The sequence below is a fragment of the Chiloscyllium punctatum genome, chromosome 27 (genome assembly GCF_047496795.1).
Source record: "Chiloscyllium punctatum isolate Juve2018m chromosome 27, sChiPun1.3, whole genome shotgun sequence".
Classification (NCBI taxonomy): Eukaryota; Metazoa; Chordata; class Chondrichthyes; order Orectolobiformes; family Hemiscylliidae; genus Chiloscyllium; species Chiloscyllium punctatum.
In genome coordinates this window covers 32,822,639-32,843,479 of record NC_092765.1, presented here as the reverse complement: position 1 = coordinate 32,843,479, position 20,841 = coordinate 32,822,639, and the positions used below count along the sequence as shown (strand labels likewise).

General features: G+C 41.6%; 1 protein-coding gene across 2 annotated transcripts in view; it reads right to left on the bottom strand.

Annotated features, from left to right (window-relative positions):
- Positions 1-20,283, bottom strand: part of LOC140453635 (uncharacterized) — a 70,725-nt gene extending 50,442 nt beyond the window's left edge. Inside the window, exon 1 of one of the 2 annotated variants that reach the window (XM_072548491.1) lies at positions 20,145-20,283. The gene's annotated coding sequence lies outside the window, so the exon portion shown is untranslated. The remainder of the gene's footprint in view (positions 1-20,144) is intronic. The other variant, XM_072548493.1, reaches the window with a different exon arrangement.
- Positions 20,284-20,841: the final 558 nt, after the last annotated feature.

Here is a 20,841-nt window from a genome sequence, read left to right as displayed (position 1 = left end):
TGTTGGACAGCAAAATTCCAAGACATTTATTTTTATTTGGGTAATATAATCAATCTTATCAACACTTCCCCAATTTTTCCCCATGGCGTCCTCATATTGAGGCTTGGAAATTGCTTGGGAATGCAGGGGGATTTCGGGAGGTGGGATGGATCTATGAGAGCCATGGTGTAGTGGTGATGGGGGAGATGTGATGGAAAGTTGTGAAAGGGGTTGGGATATAGGGCATGGGGAGGAGATCTGTGGTGGGGTTAGGGGATGGTGGTCGAGAAGAGTGGAGAGTTACAGGAGAGGGATTTTTTTAGTTAAAAGTCCTTATCTGTTTACTGAGTTTTTTAGGATGGCAATCAGACCAGAAAAAAATTGGTCACTTAGATCGTGCCCATTATTAAAGGAGAGAGGGGTTTTAAAGGAGCCTCACAGCTATCAGCACTAAGGCTGGCTCAGTTTGATTCCACGCTCAGGTGACTGTGTGAAGTTTGCACATTCTCCCTGCCTCTGCATAAGATTCCTCCAGGTGCACTGGTTTCCTGCCCCAGTCCAAACATGTATAGATTCGGTGGACTTGTCAAGCTAAATTGCCCATCGTGTTCAGGGATGTACAAGTTAGGTGGGTTAGCTGTGGTAAGTGCGATGTTCTGGAGGTAGAGTGGGATGTTTGATTAGATTAGATTACATTACTTACATTGTGGAACCAGGCCCTTTGGCCCAAAAAGTCCACACTGACCCTCCAAAGAGCAACCCACCCAGACCCATTCCCCTACATTTATCCCTTCACCTAACACTATGAGCAATTTAGCACAGCCAATTCACCTAACCTGCACATTTTTTTGGATTGTGGGAGGAAACCTGAGCACCCGGAGGAAACCCATGCAGGCACGGGGAGAATGTGCAAACTCCACACAGATAGTTGCCTGAGGAGGGAACTGAACCCGGGTCTCTGGCGCTGTGAGGCAGCAGTGCTAACCACTGTGCCACCGTGTCGCCCACTTTGGAGGGTTAGTGCAGACTCAATGGGCTGAATGGCATCGATCTGCACTGTAGGGATTCTATGATTCATTTAGTAAGAGATTCCCAGCAGTTGTTGCTGCCCCAGGGCCCAAAAACAGCTTACAACCCACACTAAAGGCATGAATTTTCTCAGAGTCATAGAAATGTACAGCATAGAAATAGACCCTTTGGTCCAACTTGTCCATGCCAACCAGATATCCCAACCCAATCTCATCCAACCTGCCAGCACCCAGACCATATTCCTCTAAATCTTTCCTATTCGTATACCCATCCAGATGCTTTTTAAATGTTGTAGCTGTACTAGCCTCCTCCACTTCTTTTGGCAATTTATTCCATATATGCACCACCCTCTGCTTGAAAAAGTTGCCCCTTAGGTCCCTATTAAATCTTTTCCCTCTCATCTTAAACCTATGCCCTCTAACTTTGAACTCCTCTACACAGAGGAAAACATCTTGACTATTCACACTATCCATGCCCCTAATGAATTTATAAACTTTGTTTAGGTCACCCCTTAGCCTTCAATGTTCCAGGGAAAAAAAACCCAACCTAATCAGCCTCTCCTACATCTCAAACCCTCCAAACCTGGCAACATCCTTGTAAATCTTTTCTGAATTCTTTCAGGATTCAGAACATCTTTCCTACAGCCAGGAGACCAGGATTGAATACAGTATTTCAAAAGTGGCCTAAACAATGTATTTTACATGACATTCCAACTCCTGTACTCAATGCAATAAAAGCAAATGTACCAAATGTCTTCTTCACTACCCTGTCTACCTGCAACTCCACTTTCAAGGAATCATGAACCTACACTCCAAGATCTCTTTGGTCAGTGACACTCAGCAGAATCTTACTATTAAGTATATAAGCCCTGCTCTGATTTGGCTTTTCAAAATGCAGCACTTCATATTTACCTAGATTAAACTCTATCTACCACACCTCCGCCCATTGGCCCATCTGATCAAGGTCCTGTTGTACACGGATTATTGAAAATACTCCTGCTTTCAGTCAGGTAGAGCACACTGTACCTTTTTAGAAAGGTCAAATCCCTGAACTGGGCTGAGTTGATTGCTATTGGTGTATCAGTGAAAGCAAAAGCTTAATACTGGACACCCCTCAGATACATGGGAGGAAATCACTTGGGGTACCAGTTTCTGACAGTAGTACAGTAACTGAGGGCTGGATACTGACTGAAAACTGAGTGTAATGCTCCCCAGTCAAAGATTTAGGATGGAAAAACCACTTGGACAGGGGATTAGACAAATATTGTTTTCCCATAGAATTGTAGCCCAGATCACCTAATGCCTTCAGGAGAGGAACCATCAAGGTAGAAGATTGGAAGGGCAGGGACTAATTCATAAATGATGAACATTAAGACATGTAACTCATTTGACCAGTTCAATGTAGTTTATTATTGAGAATTTGCAGTGAAGTTGAAATGTCCTTTAATCTCATACTGCAGTGGATATGTAAGGTGTTTGTCAATTAAATCTATCAAAGGTTGTTTACTTGCGGTACATTAGGATTGCTCAAACCCAGATGGAACTCAAAACGTTTTTTTTTCCCTTCTGACTCCTCTGAGAATTTCCATTGCTGTTAAACTGCTGTGAGTACAATGGACTGAAAAATATGATATCATCACCCATGGCAGCAATAACAGGTCACAGGAGGCATGAAGAGGCTCAGTCACTATGGCAATCACTTCTGCAGGCCCGATAGCCTTTCTTTCCCTTGTGCAGATGTCCGTGTAATCTGATCCAAGACTCAGACTTGGGAAGTGTCAGTTCTACACCTAGAATCGGTACAAACATCTCACAGCTGATTGATGAGAATTCTTTCCCTCTGTCCAAATTTGCTGGCAGCTTTTTTAAATAACTGACGGACAAGTAGCGAATTATAAAAAAATTGTAAAGTTCCAATTAACATTTGAGTCTTTAGACCAGTTCTCATTTCTGCTCTGCTTTATTTTTTTATCCCACGTTAAACTATGATTAATAGCATTTCAGTGTTTAATAAATAGGTAAAACACTCTAGGGACTAACAGTTTATGGAAAATAAAGCACTAACTGGCAGTCATGGGTAATGTGGCCCCAACAGAAGTGGTTTGTTTTCCATAAACCAGAACTTTCACAATATTTCCTTTTTTCATATATTTTAGTATATTACGTACTGACACCATTTAACTACAATAACTGATCTGGCAGTGGAAGGAGTCACCAGTGAGATCCACTGGTGTGGTCTTGTTTGTGCCCCAAACATTTATCTAATGCTGGAACTTAAGAACAAGGGTAATATTATTTCCATTTCCACTAGAGGTGTGGTTGTTGATGGGGCTGGGGGCTGTTGATGGGACTGGGGGAGCAGGTTTAGAGGGGGTCAATTGATGGATTGGTTTTCAGCACAGGCACCATTTTGTCAGGCCCCACTATCCTCATAGTGCCTGTTGTTTTTGGTAAACATGGGGTGGGAGTGTGATTGATTGTGTAATGTTCCTACACAAGAAAAATGTTCCCCTTGTAGCTGGCAGGAAACATAAGCTACTGGGCGTGGACCATTCCAAAAGTTGCACCCATTGTACAAAGGAAACTGCTCAAAGTAGCTGCTGTTCTCACCAGTGGGAATGAGCATTTGATATGCAGGGGAGTCTTGATATTTTAAAAAACTGGTTTTCCAAGAAATCTCCTCGACCAATCAGCACTCAGTTCAGATTTATAAACTGGAGATGAAAAGGAATGTTTTTGTTTTACCATTTTTCATTGAACAATTCATTCAGTAACTCCGATCAGAACAAAACAGCAAAAGAACAAGCACCAACAGAATTGGACCTTTAGATCCAGCAGAGTATTTGGTAACTTTCTATGATGATGTAAAATAAATGGTAGAATAGTGGCTTTACATGTCGCCTATACTTGTATGCACTGGGATTCTACACACCCCTTTAACTCTCCATTAACAAAGAACATTTTGTCACCTTGATCCATTCTCTGGATAGCCCCTTATAAACCTCCCTGACCATCTTTTGGTCACTATTTCTGGATTAAATAATACTTCTTGACACAATGCTGGCTTCCTATTCTGCAGCATTTTCGTGTAGACCTCTTTAGATAGCAAGATTTTGTAAACTGGACTAGAGGTGGGAAGGACCCAAATATACATGCTTAAGGAAACAGGGAGAAATATTGTTAGTTTTATTGTTGATATTGTAACATTTGTATGTCTCAATTTCTCATTTTTTCTCCTAAATCTTGTTAATATCAGGGCTTGATTCACAGAAACTAGTAGCTCCTGATGAGAAAAAAGTGATAATTTGTTATCTGGTTATTTACTCAATCATAGGAGTATCTCTGAGTCCAGCCTTGCTGTACTGGCATATTCTACATTTCCAGTCGGCATTGTATTCTTCACATCTCTGCATGACTCTGGGATGTTAGACTAATTGCTAAGTATACAACAGATTTATTTACCAAATGTTTTAAATAACTCTATAGTATTGAACCTATCTTAGAGATCAGTTTGTAGTAAGATTTAATAGTTCTGATTAATTTAGCTTCAAGTCATCAATCAGGCTTAAGCAATCAAGCGTTGTGAGCATGAATTAGTTACCGGACTCTCATAAACAAACAGATTAATTAAATCAATTGAAGTCTACAGAATGAATGACATAGTAGCACTCTTTAAGAAAAAGAGAAATATAGATTTCTCGCTGCAGAGGTCCACTTCATAAAAACAAAATGAACACACCTTTTGGCCATTTGAGTTATTATTGGAGGTTAAAATAAAGATAAGACATAGAATGTTCTAAAATCTATTATTCTGATATTCTGGAACATATGGTCAATTCACTAATCATACGTGATTACATCTGGAGTGTTGGTAGACGCAGATTTCTCAGCAACTACAATGTTAAAAACTTCCTGCAATTACTCTTCAGGCCCTCACTCTGAACTCAGCAAGAGGGATTTCTTTTCAGAAATGGGAGTGATTGACTGGGGGCAACCTTTCTCATTAGAGTTCTTGTCCCATAACTAAGACCAGAAAAAAACAAGAACCTCTTCTAGCCGGTCGCTATTCAAACAGCCCAAACAGGGTGTACAACAGGGTAGACAAGCTGGAAGAACACAGCAAGCCAGTCAGCATCAGGAGGTGGAGAAGTCAATGCTATGGGTGTAACCCTTCTTCAGGACTGGGGGTGAGTGTAAGAGCTGCAGGTAAGTTGGGGGGGGGGGGTTGGTGGGTGCAGGGAGGGGGGCAGATGGTGAGGTAAGGATAGGTGAACAAAGGTAGAGGGTACGACCTGGTTGGTCAATGGGAGGAATGAGTTTGGTTGGTGGCTGGAAGAAAGAGTTGAGCGGATGAATGGAAGGAGCCGGTGGGGCTAGGAAGGGAGTCAGGGAATGCGAAGGGAGGTTACTTGAAACTGGAGTGGGCAGCACGGTGGTACAGTGGTTAGCACTGCTGCCTCACAGCGCTAGAGACCCGGGTTCAATTCCCGAATCAGGCGACTGACTGTGTGGAGTTTGCACGTTCGCCCCGTGTCTGCGTGGGTTTCCTCCGGGTGCTCCAGTTTCCTCCCACAGTCCAAAGATGTGCAGGTCAGGTGAATTGGCCATGCTAAATTGCCCGTAGTGTTAGGTAAGGGGTAAATGTTGGGGTATGGGTGGGTTGCGCTTCGGCGGGTCGGTGTGGACTTGTTGGGCCGAAGGGCCTGTTGCCACACTGTAATGTAATGTAATCTAATCAATGTTGAGTCCTCCGGGCTGTAGGCTGCCCAGGTGGAAGATGAGGTGTTGCTCCTCCAATTTGTGGTCTGATTCGCTGTGGCAATGAAGGAGGCCGAGGATGGTCATGTCAGAAAGGGTTTGGGAAGGGGAATTAAAATGGGCAATGACTGGGAGGTCCAGTCAGCCCCTGTAGACCCAGTTGAGATACTTGGTGAAATTTGGCCTGAATTTATGTTTGGTCTCCTCAGTGTAGAAAAGACCACAACGGGAGCACCGGGTAGAGTAAACTAGGTTGGAAGAGAGGCGGGTGAACATCTGTCTCATCTGGAAGGTTTGTTTGGGGCCCTGGTTGGAGGTGACGGGAGTAGTGTGCCGGCAGGTTTTGCATCTTTTACGGTTGCAGGGCAAGGTACCTGAGGGTTCCGGGGTGTTGGTGGGGGGAGTGGCGTGAACAAAGGATTGGTGAAGAGAATGATCCTTGCAGAATGCAGAGAGGGATGGGAGGGGAAAATGCTTTTGGTGGTGGGGTTTTAATGGAGTTGGAACCAAGGATGATATGTTAGATGCGGAGACTGGTGGGGTTGTAGGTGAGAACAAGGGGGAACTCTGTCTTTATTGCGTTGAGGGCAGGGGTTTAGAGCAGTGGAGTGGGGAATGGAGGAAGTGCGGTGGAGGGCTTTTGGATGATATGTTGGGATGCGGAGACTGTTCAGCAAAAGCAAGCCAATTTTTAATCACCGAGCATATGATTTCGAGGAGGCATTGTTAAAATAAACTCCAATGTTCTCAATACCCTTTCAATGACATGTTCTCAAGAAAATGTTCAAGGTGTTTCCATAAGCCACAATTGGTCATAACCTACAACCTCCAAGAAATCTTAAATCTGAAGTGCCTCCATAAGAACACAAGCAAACTTAGTTGCAATTATGAGTTTAAAATGAAGTAGCTATACACTGCACAGACTGTGTGGGCAGATACTGTGGTGATATTTAAAGGGAAGCCCAGTAATGTTCCTCTTGACCCTAGTCCTCAACTCCCCCACAAAGAGAGGATTGCTTGCTGACTTTCCTCCAGTCGCATGAATCTTAACAGCTGTGCCACACAAATTCATCTCATGCAATCCCTCTCTTGCAAAGAGAGAACGGCCCACATCAGAGCAGAAGGAGTCACATCAGGGGATGGGCTGCCTGATGTTCAGCTGTTTGCTCCTTATGATGATAGAATCCTGATCCTGACCACCCCCAGTGGCTGACTGACTCTGCCAAGCCTGTGGATCATAATCAGAGGCTTCCCTTGACTTACAATGCAGGGAGCCCCTGACTGAAGGCTGTCGCACTTGATGTGACTGAGGACTGCTGACAACAATGACAATTGTCCTTATTCTGAGGTGTAAGTTGGTCCATTCTGCAAGCTGGGTGCTTGTCCTAACATGCAAATATTCTTGCTGCAACATTGCGATGGTAGTTGATTGTATACCACAAGGTGTAGCTTTAAAATTCAGAAACACACTGTAAGAGGATCACAGATATGCCATGATGAGGTGGAGAGTTGTATGCAGGAGAAAATAAGGACTGCAGATGCTAGAGATCAGAGTGGAGAGTCTAGTGCTGGCTGAGAGATAAATGGGAGGGGAATGTGACTGGGGGGTTGTAGCTGGGAATGTGATAAGTAGATGAAGGGGGGTGGGGGGAAGGTGATAGGTTGGAGAGGAAGGTGGAGTGTCCCCTGAAATGGCAGTGCTAGGTGTCCGGGTTGGAGTTCCTTAGGAGCAAGTGCTGAACTGGAGTCAGCCGGATCCGCTGTGACTCTCATGCCTGGAATTCTCAGCATCTAATTTCGGGATGGTAGAACAGGAAGATACATATTAATAAGATGAGATGTGCATATTAATAAGCCTGTAAGCAAGCAATAATCACTGCTAACAGCCACCTTGCCATTGCTTCGCAAGAATCTTATCACCACTCTCAGAACTTAACGGGCAAATACATCTAACTGGCCCTAACATTGAGACTGGCCTCACTCAACTTCTCACATGATTTCATAGAATCATCGAATCCTTACAGTGTGGAAACAGGCCATTTGGCCCAACATGTCCACACCAACCCTCCTAAATCCATTTCCCTACCCTGTTACTCTACAATTCGCCTGAGTAATGCACCTAGCCCACACATCACTGAACGTTATGGGAAATTTAGCGTGGCCGATTCACCTAACCTGCACATCTTTGGACTGTGGGAGGAAAACAGAGCACCCGGAGGAAACCCACACAGACACGGGGAGAGTTTCTCACCATAGCCTTCATCATTCAGGTCATGGATGCTTATAGGCCAGTTTGTTTAACATCTGCCATTGGGAAAATGTTCGAGTATTAAAAATGATGAAATTATAGAAAATCACAACATAATAACATATAATGATTGCTTCACAAAAGGGAATTCATACCAGACAAATTTATTAGTATTCTTTGAGGACTAACAAGCAGATAGATAAAGTAGAACTAGTAGTTGGAATATATTTAGATTTTCAAAACGTGTTTGATAAGGTACCACACCATAAAACCATTTTGTAAAATAAGAGCCCATGATGTTGGAGGTCATATATTAGAATGGGCAGAGTATTCATGAACCAATAGAAGAGAATTGGGACAAAGGGGGCATTTTCAGGATGTAATGAATGGAGTGCCACAAGGATAAGCACCAGGACCGCAATTATTTAAAATGGATATGAATTACTTAGACGATGAAAGTAGCTTAACTAATAGGTAGAAAAGCAAGTAGTGAGGCTCAGATAGACAGGTATTTAATCAGTAAAGGAATCAAGGGTATTGGGGAAAAGGCAGGAGAGTGGAGTTGAGAATCATCAGATCAATGATGATCTTATTGAATGGTGAAGAAGATTCAAAGCAACAAATAGCTTCCTTCTACTCACATATCTTACGGTCTTTTGCTCAGGGATTTATAAGATTCCATGCAAAATATCTAATTTCTAGCCACAAGAATTGCAAGAGACATAATAATAACTGAAACAATTTGCACACTATGGAATATTTAGTTTACAGTGATTAGACAAGGTAAGTGAATGAGCATGAACTTGACAGATGGAAAATAATGTGGAAAAATGTGAGATTTTATGCATTTTGGCAGGAACAATAGAGGATCTGAATATTATTAAAAGTTGAAAGCTACAACACAAAGAGAGTTCTTTTGCAAGAATCATAAAACAGTAGCATCAAAGTGAATGGGTTTCAGGGAAGACAAATGGACTGTTGACCTTTATTTCAAAATGAATGGAGTATAAGATTAAGGAAATCTTGCTAAAACTATGCATAGCACTAGTCAGACCACACTAGAATACCAAGAGAAGCTTTGGTTCCCTTAACAAAGAAAGAACATACTGGCATTGAAGGCAATCCAGAGAAAGCTCACCACTTGCTAATGGGTATGAAGGGATTTTCTCATGACGAGTGGTTGAGTGAGTTGGGCTTGCATTCATTGGAGTTTCAGACAATGTGAGGAGACCTACTTGGAATATGTAAGATTTTTATGGGTCTTGACAGGCTGGATGTGGAAAGATTGTTTCTCCTTGTGGGAGAGTCCAGACCAGAGGTCATAATCTCAAAGTAAGGGGGTCCCCTATTTAAAATAGAAATGAAGATCTGTTTTTCCTCTCAGAAGGCAGTGAATCTGTGAAATTCTTTACCACAGAAGGCTGTTGAGATTGGGTTCTTAAGTAGATTCAAGGCTCAGATTGACAGGTAGTTAATCAGTAAAGGAATCAAGGGTATTGGGGAAAAGGCAGGAGAGTGGAGTTGAGAATCATCAGATCAACAATGATCTCATTTTATGGTGAAGAAGATTCAATGACCAAATAGCTTCCCTCTACTCACATATCTTATGGTCTTTTGCTCAGAGCTTTATAAGATTCCATGCAAAATGTCTAATTTCTAGCCACAAGAATTGCAAGAGACATAAACATCACTGAAACAATTTGCACACTATGGAATATTTAGCTTCATGTTTCACATGTGTTACAAATTGGTGTAAGGAAAGCAGATACTGAGTTAGACGATATAAATTAGGAGGGATGGGCAAAAGCTTAGTCAGAGAGGTATTCTTAAGAACTTCCAGAGAGTGGGAACAAAGCAGCTGAAGACTCTACATTCCAGGCAGGTCATTGGAATGGATATGGAATAATGGAACATTCAGAATAGAATTTCAGGTCAGAGGAGATGACCTAGATAACCATAGACATGATCAGAAACATTATGTGAGATAGATTACACAGCTACAGTTTTGGACAAGCTAGAGTTTATACAGAATAAGAGACCAACAAAGAGAATTTTGGAGACATAGTTGAATGTGGAAATGATACAAATGGGTAAAGGTTTCTCACAATGGAAGTGTTGTGTCAGAAACAAAGGTTCACAATGTTACAAAGGTGGAAGTAAAATGTTCTATTCATGGATCAGATGCGGTACAAAAATATTGGGATTATTAGAACCTGTTATTGGTTGTTACAAGTACATATCTGAGCTCCAGAATGGTGCCCAAGGTGCATGTGTACATTTATGGAGGTTATTGTACCAGACACTGTATTGATTAGTGTGTTGACAGACATGTTCTGAATGGTTGCGGGAGGAGAGGTAAGGCAGGCAAATGACATCCATCAGCATATGTTGGAGTTCAGTGCTCCAACCGATGCCCTGTTTTAGCCTCATGCCCCTGCACATGTGCTCAACAGCAGGAAGAACTCACCACCAGTGTTTTAATGGATCATCAGCTGCTTACCAACTTATTACAGGTTGACTTCTTCCTGCTGCTGCAACAGTTCTGCAAGTGTTTTGCATTTTCTAAATATGCTACAAAATTCAGAAAAGAGTGGTGTAGCAACTACTGAAGTTGCCTTTGCTGATTTCAAGGCTTCTGCAGAAGCTAGTTGTTTCCAGATCTGGGTGAATTCTTTGGCCATCCCGAGAATGCAGAATGAGTAGAAGATTGAGCAGACATTAGACAGAGCAGTTCCAATTATGAGAAGAGGGAGGAAAAAGAGAGGGGATGGGTAGGATTTTCAGCAGGAGGCTATATGTGTCAGAGTGTACAGGGAGCAGTTATCCTACCTGATGCTCAAAGATGAACAGTGTATGAGGTGTTTGTGTTTCAGTAAGGACAGTCACACTGCCACCTCAGAGCATGCCAATAGCTGTGAAAGTGACCGTGGTGATGAACTTCTGCATATATGGTTTCTTTTGAGATGTAGGTCATTGTAACATTTCACAGTTTGCTGATGAAAGTGTTGCATGGTACATACTGAAGCTTTCATTCAAAGTGATTAACTAATTTTGCTGTCTCTCATCAAAGGCTAGCAAGCAAAGACAACAGCTTTGCCTGGATTGCAGGCTTCCCCATGCTATTGATTACAAGCACCCATCATTTGGTGCATTCACAGTCAATTAAACCTTATATCTGAACTGAAAAGTGACCATTTAGCTGGTGTTTGACCATTGACAGAGGACAATGCTTGTCCATGCCTGACATCTCATGATACTTTCTTTCTGTGCTCATCCAATGTAACATCAGCATTTCATCTTTGAGCATCAGGTAGGATAACTGCTCCCTGTACGGTCTGACACATATAGTCTCCTGCTGAAAATCCTACCCACCCCCTCTCTTTTTCCTCCCTCTTCTCGTAATTGGAACTGCTCTGTCTAATGTCTGCTCAATCTTCTACTCATTCTGCATTCTCGGGATGGCCAAAGAATTCACCCAGATCTGGAAACAACTAGCTTCTGCAGAAGCCTTCAAATGAGCAAAAGCAACTTCAGTTACGACTGAAGGAGAGGCTACTGGGTAACCCCACCCACCCCCCCCCCCCCCCCCTTCCAATGACATGACTGCTGACTTGCATGGGCAGATGTAGTGTGTAGCATTCATATAATGAGAACCATGTTGCCACTAGAAAAGTGATAGAGCAAACTGTGAGCTTCCACTGCCTGAACCTTGCTGCCATATCCCACAGAATGAGGAACAATAGTTGGTTGTTTGCTATTTGCTGCAGCTCATGAGGGATCCATTTTTACTCTTTATGCTAAGCAGCAAAGGAGCAGGAACATGAGGAAGGAGAGCAATGGCAGGATGCAACTGAGACTATCCCCTTCTGCAGGAGCTGATCAGAAAGACCTTATCCAAGTTCCAAACCAGATAGCTCAACACCATTTCCCAACTTATCAGCAGTTCCAACTCTTTACCTTGCCTTTGACACTGACAATCACATTGTTTACTTAACTTCAAAGCAAAGATAATGTTCAATAATATACAATAAGTCTAGCACAATCTCTTCCATGTGAGTTAGGACATGAAGTCATACCTGGCCCTATCGAATTTAGCCTCTGTGGAGTTTAAAGCTCAGTGCAGAGTCAAAGTACATCATCGAGATGAAAGATGGTTTGGTTAAGTCTAACACAATAGCAGGGAAGGAGAAAATTACCAATAATAGAGGACCAATCTTTGTAATAGGAACAGAGAATTCAGTCTTGCCAATGTAGCAGAGGACTGATGCTGAACAGACATTTTAAAACTATCAAGAGAGTCAAAAGAGATGGTAGAGGAATGGAACTTAATGAAATGGCTGGCCAAGTTATTCCTGTGGCAGTGCTATGCTGCTTCAGTCACTAAATGATGCTACCGACATGTCCTTCTTTCTTCCAGTTGCAGATTGCTGTACTACCCAAAAGAAGTTGGCAATATTTTTATCCAGGGAATTTATGGAGAATGATCATCATTGCAAACCTGGAAGTTAATGAAAAATCTCCTTAGATACAGGCATGACTGGGTGATGTCATATGGTCTACGATGAAACACAGTCCCGGATATTCAATGCCAATGGCTATGCAAGCTGGCATCACCTGTCTTGCTCCACCGTCCAAAGACAATTTTCCACACAGTCATTCACTAAATAAAATGTATGCTTTTATATGTGATTGTAGATTGATGGACTGAATGGTAACTTGTTAAAATAGAAAGCACTTTGGAACCAACTTAATTTTGTCCACTTAATGTAAGTTTCTGTGTCACACGTGTAAAAGAAGAAACATCTGTCTGACCTTCTGAATTGAAAAACAATTAGACCTCAAAGGAACAACTGCCCACAGCCATACTTTGCCAGCAAAGTTATACATTATAATCTATAACATTTTTTTATTCATTCTCAGAACATGGATATAATTAGCAAGGAGAAAGTGAGGACTGCAGGTGCTGGAGATCAGAGCTGAAAATGTGTTCCTGGAAAAGCGCAGCAAGTCAGGCAGCATCCAAGGAGCAGGAGAATCGACGTTTCGGGCATGAGCCCTGAAGAAGAGCTCATGCCCGAAACGTCGATTCGCCTGCTCCGAGGATGCTGCCTGACCTGCTACGCTTTTCCAACAACACATTTTCAGCTATAATTGGCAAGGCCAGCATTAATAACCCTCCCATTTGATTGCCCAAAAAATGTTGATGGGACTTCTTCTTAGTGGGTGGATGCAGTTGATTGGCATGTTCATCCACCATGAAGCTGATTTAAAAGCCAACCACATTGATAAGGGATAGAGGTCACATATAGAATAGATTGAATAACAATGTCAGGTTTAAATTCTGAAAGGATCATTCTTACATTAAATGTGTGCTTAAAACAAACAAGAGTGTCATGGTCACCTTTATTGATACCAGTTTTTTACAAAACTGCAAATACTTAAATTCATCAAGAACGATGTTGTGGAGGTTCGCCACTGCATTATAAGAGTGGAATATTGCTATAAAATTAATAGCTCAACTAGACAAAATCAATGAATAACCTGGAAGGTACTTGACACATTCATTTTTTAACCACCAGTGCAGTAATGAAACAGTTATAACAGTGAATTGCTCACCAAATAGTGGTGAGATCGCATTCCAATAGAGTCATAGAGATGTACAGCATTGAAACAGACCCTTCGGTCCAACCCATCCATGTCATCCAGATATCCCAACCCAATCTAGTTCCACCTGCCAGCACCCAGCCCATATCCCTCCAAAACCTTCTTATTCATATACTATCCAAATGCCTCTTAAATGTTGTAATTGTACCAGCCTCCACCACTTCCTCTGGCAGCTCATTCCATACACGTACCACCCTCTGTGTGAAAAAGTTGCCCATTAGGTCCCTAAATAAAAATATAAAATGAATCACAGTGGCTCAGTGGTTAGCACTGCTGCCTCACAGCGACAGGAATCCAGGTTCAATTCCAGCCTCAGGTGTCTGTCTATGTGGAGTTTGCACATTCTCTTCCGTGTCTGTGTGGGTTTCCTCCGGGTGCTCCAGTTTCCTCCCACATTCCAAAGATGTGCAGGTTAGTTGAAATGGCCATGCTAAATTGCCCATAGTGTGCAGGGGTGTGCAGGTTAGGTGGGTTAACCGCAGGAAATGCAAGGTTACAGGGCCGGAGGAGGGTCTGGGTGAGATGCTCTTTAAAGGATAAACGTGGACTCAATGGGCCAAATCGCCTGCTTCCACACTGTAGAGATTCTATGAAACCATTCTCTTTGAACAAACTCAGTGAATGCAGTTGTTCAAGTAATAACCACTGGTGCAGAAGTCTCACCCTGATCTTAAAATCTCAAATATTCATCCAGATTATCCACGCCTATCTCCCAGTTTTCATTCAGTGAAACACAGATGTTGAAATTTTACTTGTTTTTTGGGCAACTTGGCATCAGTCATCTGCAATATACTACTGTCCAAAACAATGCCATACATGGAATATAAAAAGAAAGGCCTATGTTGCATCAATCACAACCAACATACAAACATATTTTATACAAACATTTTTACTTAAACATTCCATGGGATGTGGGCATTGCTGGCTAGCCAGCATTTATTGTTCATCTCAGTCCATTACAACATTGGCATCCACCTGGCACAGAAGAAAATTTCCCATTATATCCTAGGCAGAACAAATCTAACACAGCCAGTTACAGCCCGATCAGTCTACTCTTGATCATCAGTAAAGATGGAAGATGTCACCAACCGTGTTGTCAAGCAGCACCTGTTCAGCAATAACCTGTTCAGTGACACCAGGTTTGGGTTCAGCCAGGATCACTCAGGCTCCTGACTTTTAAATTTTTTTGAATTTCAACAATATATTTTATTCATTAAAAAAATCTTTACATCTGTTTACCATCACACAGTTCAGTTCTGTACGTAACTTGAGGAAACAAACAAATATTGGAGTTTGACTGCATCCAGCAACCAAACCAAAGGCATCATTTACTTGTACAAGAGTATATTTATATACATTTGAGTCATCGGGAGGATCTGATAACTGAACAGACCCCCACTTAGCTTTGGCAGAATGACCTCAGACAATGGTCTTTCCCTTTGTCTGCGCCTTGTCAGAGCTGCCCAAAGCTTAGATCATCTTCAGCATTTTGTCATGGACCTTGGAATGTGCCAGTCTGCAACATTTGGTCAGGGTCAAATTCTTGTTCTGGAAGACCAACAAGTTTCAGGCAGACCAAAGAGTGTCTTTCACAGAGTTGACAGTCCTTCAAGTGCAGTCGATATTTGTCTCAGAATGTGTCCCAGGAACAGACCGTTGAGCGCAGAGCCCTGCATCGCGGAACAGCTCGGGATGAATCTTGACAAAAATCACTGCATCTTTCTCCAGACTTCCTTTGCAAAGGCACATTTCAGAAGGAGATGTGTGACAGTTTCTACCCCAATCCCAGAGTGTGGCATCAAGGAGCCCCAACAAAACTGGAGTTGAGGGAATCAGAGAAAAGTCTCTGCTAGTTGGAGACATACTACCTACAAAGATTGTTGTAGTTGTTGGAGGTTAGTCATGTCATTTCCAGGGTGTCTCAGCAGGAATTCCTCAGGGTAGAACCTCATGACCAAATATCTTCAGTTGCTTTATCAAAGACCTTCCATCCATCATAATCATGCCCATCAGCCATGACTGAATGGTGGAGTGGACTCGATGGGCTGAATAGCCTTACTTCCACTCCTATGTCATATGGTCTTATAAGGCCAGAAGTGGGGATGTCCAACGATGATTGCACCATCATTAACACAATTTGCAACTCCTCAGATGCTAAACCGACCATATTCAAATGCAACAAGGCCAAGATCACATCCAGGCTTGGGCTGACAAGTGGCAAGTAACTTTTGTATACACAAGGTCCAAGCAATGACCATCTCCAACAAGAGAAAATCTAACCATCTCATCTTGACATTCGGCATTAGCATTTCTGAATCCCCCAAAATCAACATCATGGAAAATATCCTTGATTAGAAACTGAATTGGACTAGTCATATAAATATTGTGGCTACAGGGTAGGTCAGTGGCTCGGAATCTTGCAAAGAATCTCACGTCCTTTCTCTCCAAAGCCTGTCTATAGACTACAAGTCTTAGGTAAGGAGGTAAGTGGAATACTTCCCACTTGTCAAAGTAAGTGCAAATCCAAGAACATGCAAGCAGCTTGATGCCATTGCCCTTGATATACAATGACATTGTCATTACTGAATTCCCCACTGTCAACATCCTGGAGATTGCCAATGACCTGAAACTGAACTGCACTAGCCACATGAATATTTTGTGTCCATAAGAGCTAGTCAGAGTTGAGTAACTCATTTCCTGTCTCCCCAAAGCCTATCCACATGACACAAGTCAGGAGTGTGATGGAATACTCCCCACTTACCTGGATAAGTGCAGCTCCAACAACACTCAAGAAGCTTGACACCATCCTACACAAAGCAGCAGAGTAGATTGGCACCACATCCACAAACATTCACTCTTTCTACCACCAATGTACAGTAGTAATACCATGCATCATCTACAAAACTCACTAACAGAAATTCACTAACAATGCTTACACAGCACCTTTCAAACTCATGGCTGCTACCATCTCAAAGGACAAATGTAGCAGATAGATAGGAACACCACCACCTCCACGCCACTCACCATCCCAATGTGGAAACATTGCAATATTGCTGGGTCAAAATTCTGGAATTCTTCCCCGCATGTAACATGGACCTACCTATATAAAATGGACTGGAATTGTTCAAGAAGGCCCAGCCAACGGCACCCACATCCCTTTGATTCATTACGAGAAAGATAATAGACAAATCAGGGACAGCAGCAGGCCACTCATCCACTGAGTCTGATCCACGGTTCAATAGTTCATGACTGATCAACTGATAACTTCAATCCATATTCCCACCTACCCCTGGTAACCTTTCAACCCCTAATTAACATTGATTTTACTAATTTCTTCAAAAAGGTTAACTATAATTCACACACTTGAAGCTTATGTTCATACAATGGTTCCTAAAAAATTTAACCTTGGTAGTGGAGTAGCTGTACTTATTCATATTGTACAGCACAGAAACAGACCCTTTGGTCCAACCCATCTATGCTGACCAGATATCCTAAATTAATCAAGTCTCACTTGCCCACATTTGGCCCATTTCCCTCTAAACCCTTCCTATTCATACACCCATCCAGATGCCTTTTAAATGTTGTAATTGTACCAGCCTCCACCACTTTGCCTGCCAGCTCATTCCACACACACACACCACTGTCTGTGTGAAAACGTTATCCCTTAGGTCCCTTTAAATCTTTTCCCTCTCACCTTAAACCTTTGCCCTATAGTTTTGGGCTCCCCTATTCTGGGATCTCCCCTATTCATGGTTTACCCTAACCATGCCCCTCATGATTTTATAAGTCTCTATAAAGTCATCCCTCAGCCTCTGACCCTCCAGATACAAACAAGATCAGCCTATTCAACCTCTCCCTGTAGCTCAAATCCTCCAATTCCAGCAACGTCCTTGTACATCTTTTCTGAACCCTGTCAAATTTCATGAAATGTTTCCTACAGGATAGAGACTAGAATTGAAAGCAGTATTCCAAAAGTGGCCTCACCAATGTCCTGTACAGCTGCAACATGACCTCCTAACTTCGACAATCAATGCTCTGATCAATAAAGACAAGCATAAGAAATGCCTTGTTCACTACTCTAAGTAACATGACGGCAATCAAACAAAGGAGCACAGATATCAACACGATAGAGATAGAATTCATGTAGGCGCTGAAGGTGAATATCAATAATTTCTCAATCATATTAAAAGAAGCAGAAAAAGTAGACAATGGCAATACAGTAGATGCAATTTATCGGCATTTGCAAAAAGTCTTCAATAAGGCTCCCCATGGTAGACTAATGGGTAAATCAGAGAGTATGGAATAAGGGAACAAATGGTTTGTTAGCCAGCTTCAAGGCAGAAAGCAGAGAATGAATGGTAAAGGGATAGTTATTCTGAATGGAATAGAAATTGGTATCCCACACTAATGAATGTGGACCTGCTGTATATTTGTGATTTAGCCTTTGGAATCAAAAATATATTTTCTATGTTTGTGTACCTTACCAAACTGAGGGTTAGGGACGTAATCAATGTAATGGAGAAATGCCACAAATCATAGCAAAACAATGCTAAACTTGCAAAATGGGCAAATAAATGGAAAATTAAATGTAATGTAAATAAAGTGAGATTGTTCAGTTTGGTAGGAAGAACGGAAAGGTCAATTATTACAAGGAAGTTGGAAGTTTTGCTGGGGTGGAGGAACAAGGAGATCTCTGAATAACAATACAGCAATCACTAAATACTGCATTCCAGTTTGGAAGAGCCAAAAAAAACCCAAAAAAACATACGCGAAGATTTAATTCTAGACAGATAGAACTGAAAAGTAGGGAAGTTATGCGAACCTTATTTAAAACCTTGGTTACAGCACATTTGCTGGTTGCAGTTCTGATTTATATATTACAGAAAGGATGCAAAAATACTGGAGAGGATGCAGAGAAGATTTACAAGATAATACCAGAAATGTGTGCATGCTCAGGATAGGATTAAATTGGCTCTTGACAAAAAAGGTTGAGGTGTGACATAATAGCTGTCTTTAGAATTACAGTCTTATAAAAATAGAGTGGGTACAGAGAGAATGTTTCTTCTTGTGGTGAAGGGCAGATAAAGAGGTCTTAAATACAAGATACTCACCAAGATATTCAAGAGAGACTTCTTTCCAAAGGAGCGGTAACAATGTGTAATTCACTACCACAGGGAATGGGTGAAATGAACATGCATTAAAAGCGAAGCAACACAAACAAGTGATGCAGAAAACAGTATAGAATTGGACTGGTAGATGTAGAGGACAAAATATGGGAAGATGCTCAAGTGTGCATAAAAGTCAGCGTGGACTAGTTGAGGCAAAGATTTTGTTTCAGAGCCGTATATCATATGTAATTCTTATGCAATCCTAAGTCAAGCAATAACTGATCCATGAATGTGATCAGACATGAAATGTCACTTCTAACATTTCATACCTCCCATACTGAGGCTGGGGGATGGTGGTTGAGGAACTGTGCCTCAATTTCACTCGCACCATTTCAAATACTGTCTAAAACAGGCCAATGAAAATTCTCCTGAGTCACTCATCCATATTGAAATTCTAATTATCATGGATAAATGAAAAGAAAAACAAACCAGAAAAACAGCAAGTAAGATACTGTCACTGATAGACAGACTCGAAATGATGCATAAAGGAAAAAGGGAGAATTCTGTTTATGTGGCATATTATTATGGCAGGATTACAGAAGCAGATTCAATAGTAACTTTCAAAAGGGAATTGGATATATATATATGAATCTTTGATTAGATCTCACTGACCAGACAGATGGATTACAGGGCATCTGAACATTATACATAGATGTTGCTTCAAAATGAGAACACGCGCAATGTGTAAATTTTCACATCAGTCTCACACTGAACCATATCTGTTCTGCTAAATTGTTCAAAGTAAAATTGAATCAGAGGAAAGCTAACCTCAATACTAAATCCGAACAGTCAAAAATAAGTGAATAATAGATTCATATTTAGATGGAGGGGAGTGAACATACAGTGGTCCAAAATATAATGGCTAAAACAATAAGGAGCCAAACAGATTTGATGTGCACTTTCAGGAAACAGTGATTTTTCAAATTCAGTTAAATTCTGAGCAACCTAAACTTCTTCTACCTGTACGCCGAGACGTATTTGCAGCCATTCCAAACAAATTAATTTTTCTTAATCTTTTTAAAATATAATAACAAGGGATCAATCGCAGCGGGTCTCTTCGTTCTTGTCCCCTGACAGCACATATCCCTCTCCCTACTGTTCCAATCATAATTCTAATCTTCAAATCTTGCAACAATTATAATCAAAAGGGAGAGCCTCTGTAAAAGTGCAATATGATACCCCACCTACAGCTGTTAGCATGAAATTCAACTCAAATGCAGATCCCCCTCTAGTCAAATTCACATTTGATTTGAAAGCTCTAAAATGCAGACAAAGGAAAGAATTTCATAGCCTACTTACCTTGTGCACTTTAAACAAATCAGTAGCTGTAGGTTTTAGGGAAAATCACAATTGGAAAGGAAGTAAAGCCTATACAGACTCTTGGCTTGATGCTGCTGTGCGTTGTGGAATTGGAATGGTTGAGAGTTGTTCAGGTAATTTTTTTCCCCTGTCTCTTTGGTGTCAGGCAAGTGAATCTAATTGAATAGAGCTACAGGAAGTTCTCACCTGTAAGTCATACCAATTTTACGCTACTCCTTCTGATTGGTGCTTACCTGGTATTAGTAAGAGGGATGGTACAAGCACTGCAGCCCACTACTTGCTCAGTTGATTCTGCAAGTTTCAAGTTCAGGAAATAGGAAATAGAATACAGCCATGTGAGGGTGAAAGTGTATCACTGCCAATGATGAAAAGTATAATATGCAAGTCATCCAATAAAGAATATAGTGTCCCATTTATAAGCCTGAAGGTAGTAAATTATAAAGGCCAGCTTGATGACTGGATGATTTTGTACAGCATCCTGAACTAGCAAATGACATAGATATATCCTAAATATAGCAGGACTTGTGTCATTTCAGAAGGTCAGCAAATTAGGAAAAGGTGGATGCGTGGCTCTGTTAATTAATGATGGCTTCAGCCCAATGGAGAGGGATAACATAAGTTCAGGAATCCAGGATGTAGAAGTAAATTGAGTAAAGAAGAAAAATGATAAATCACT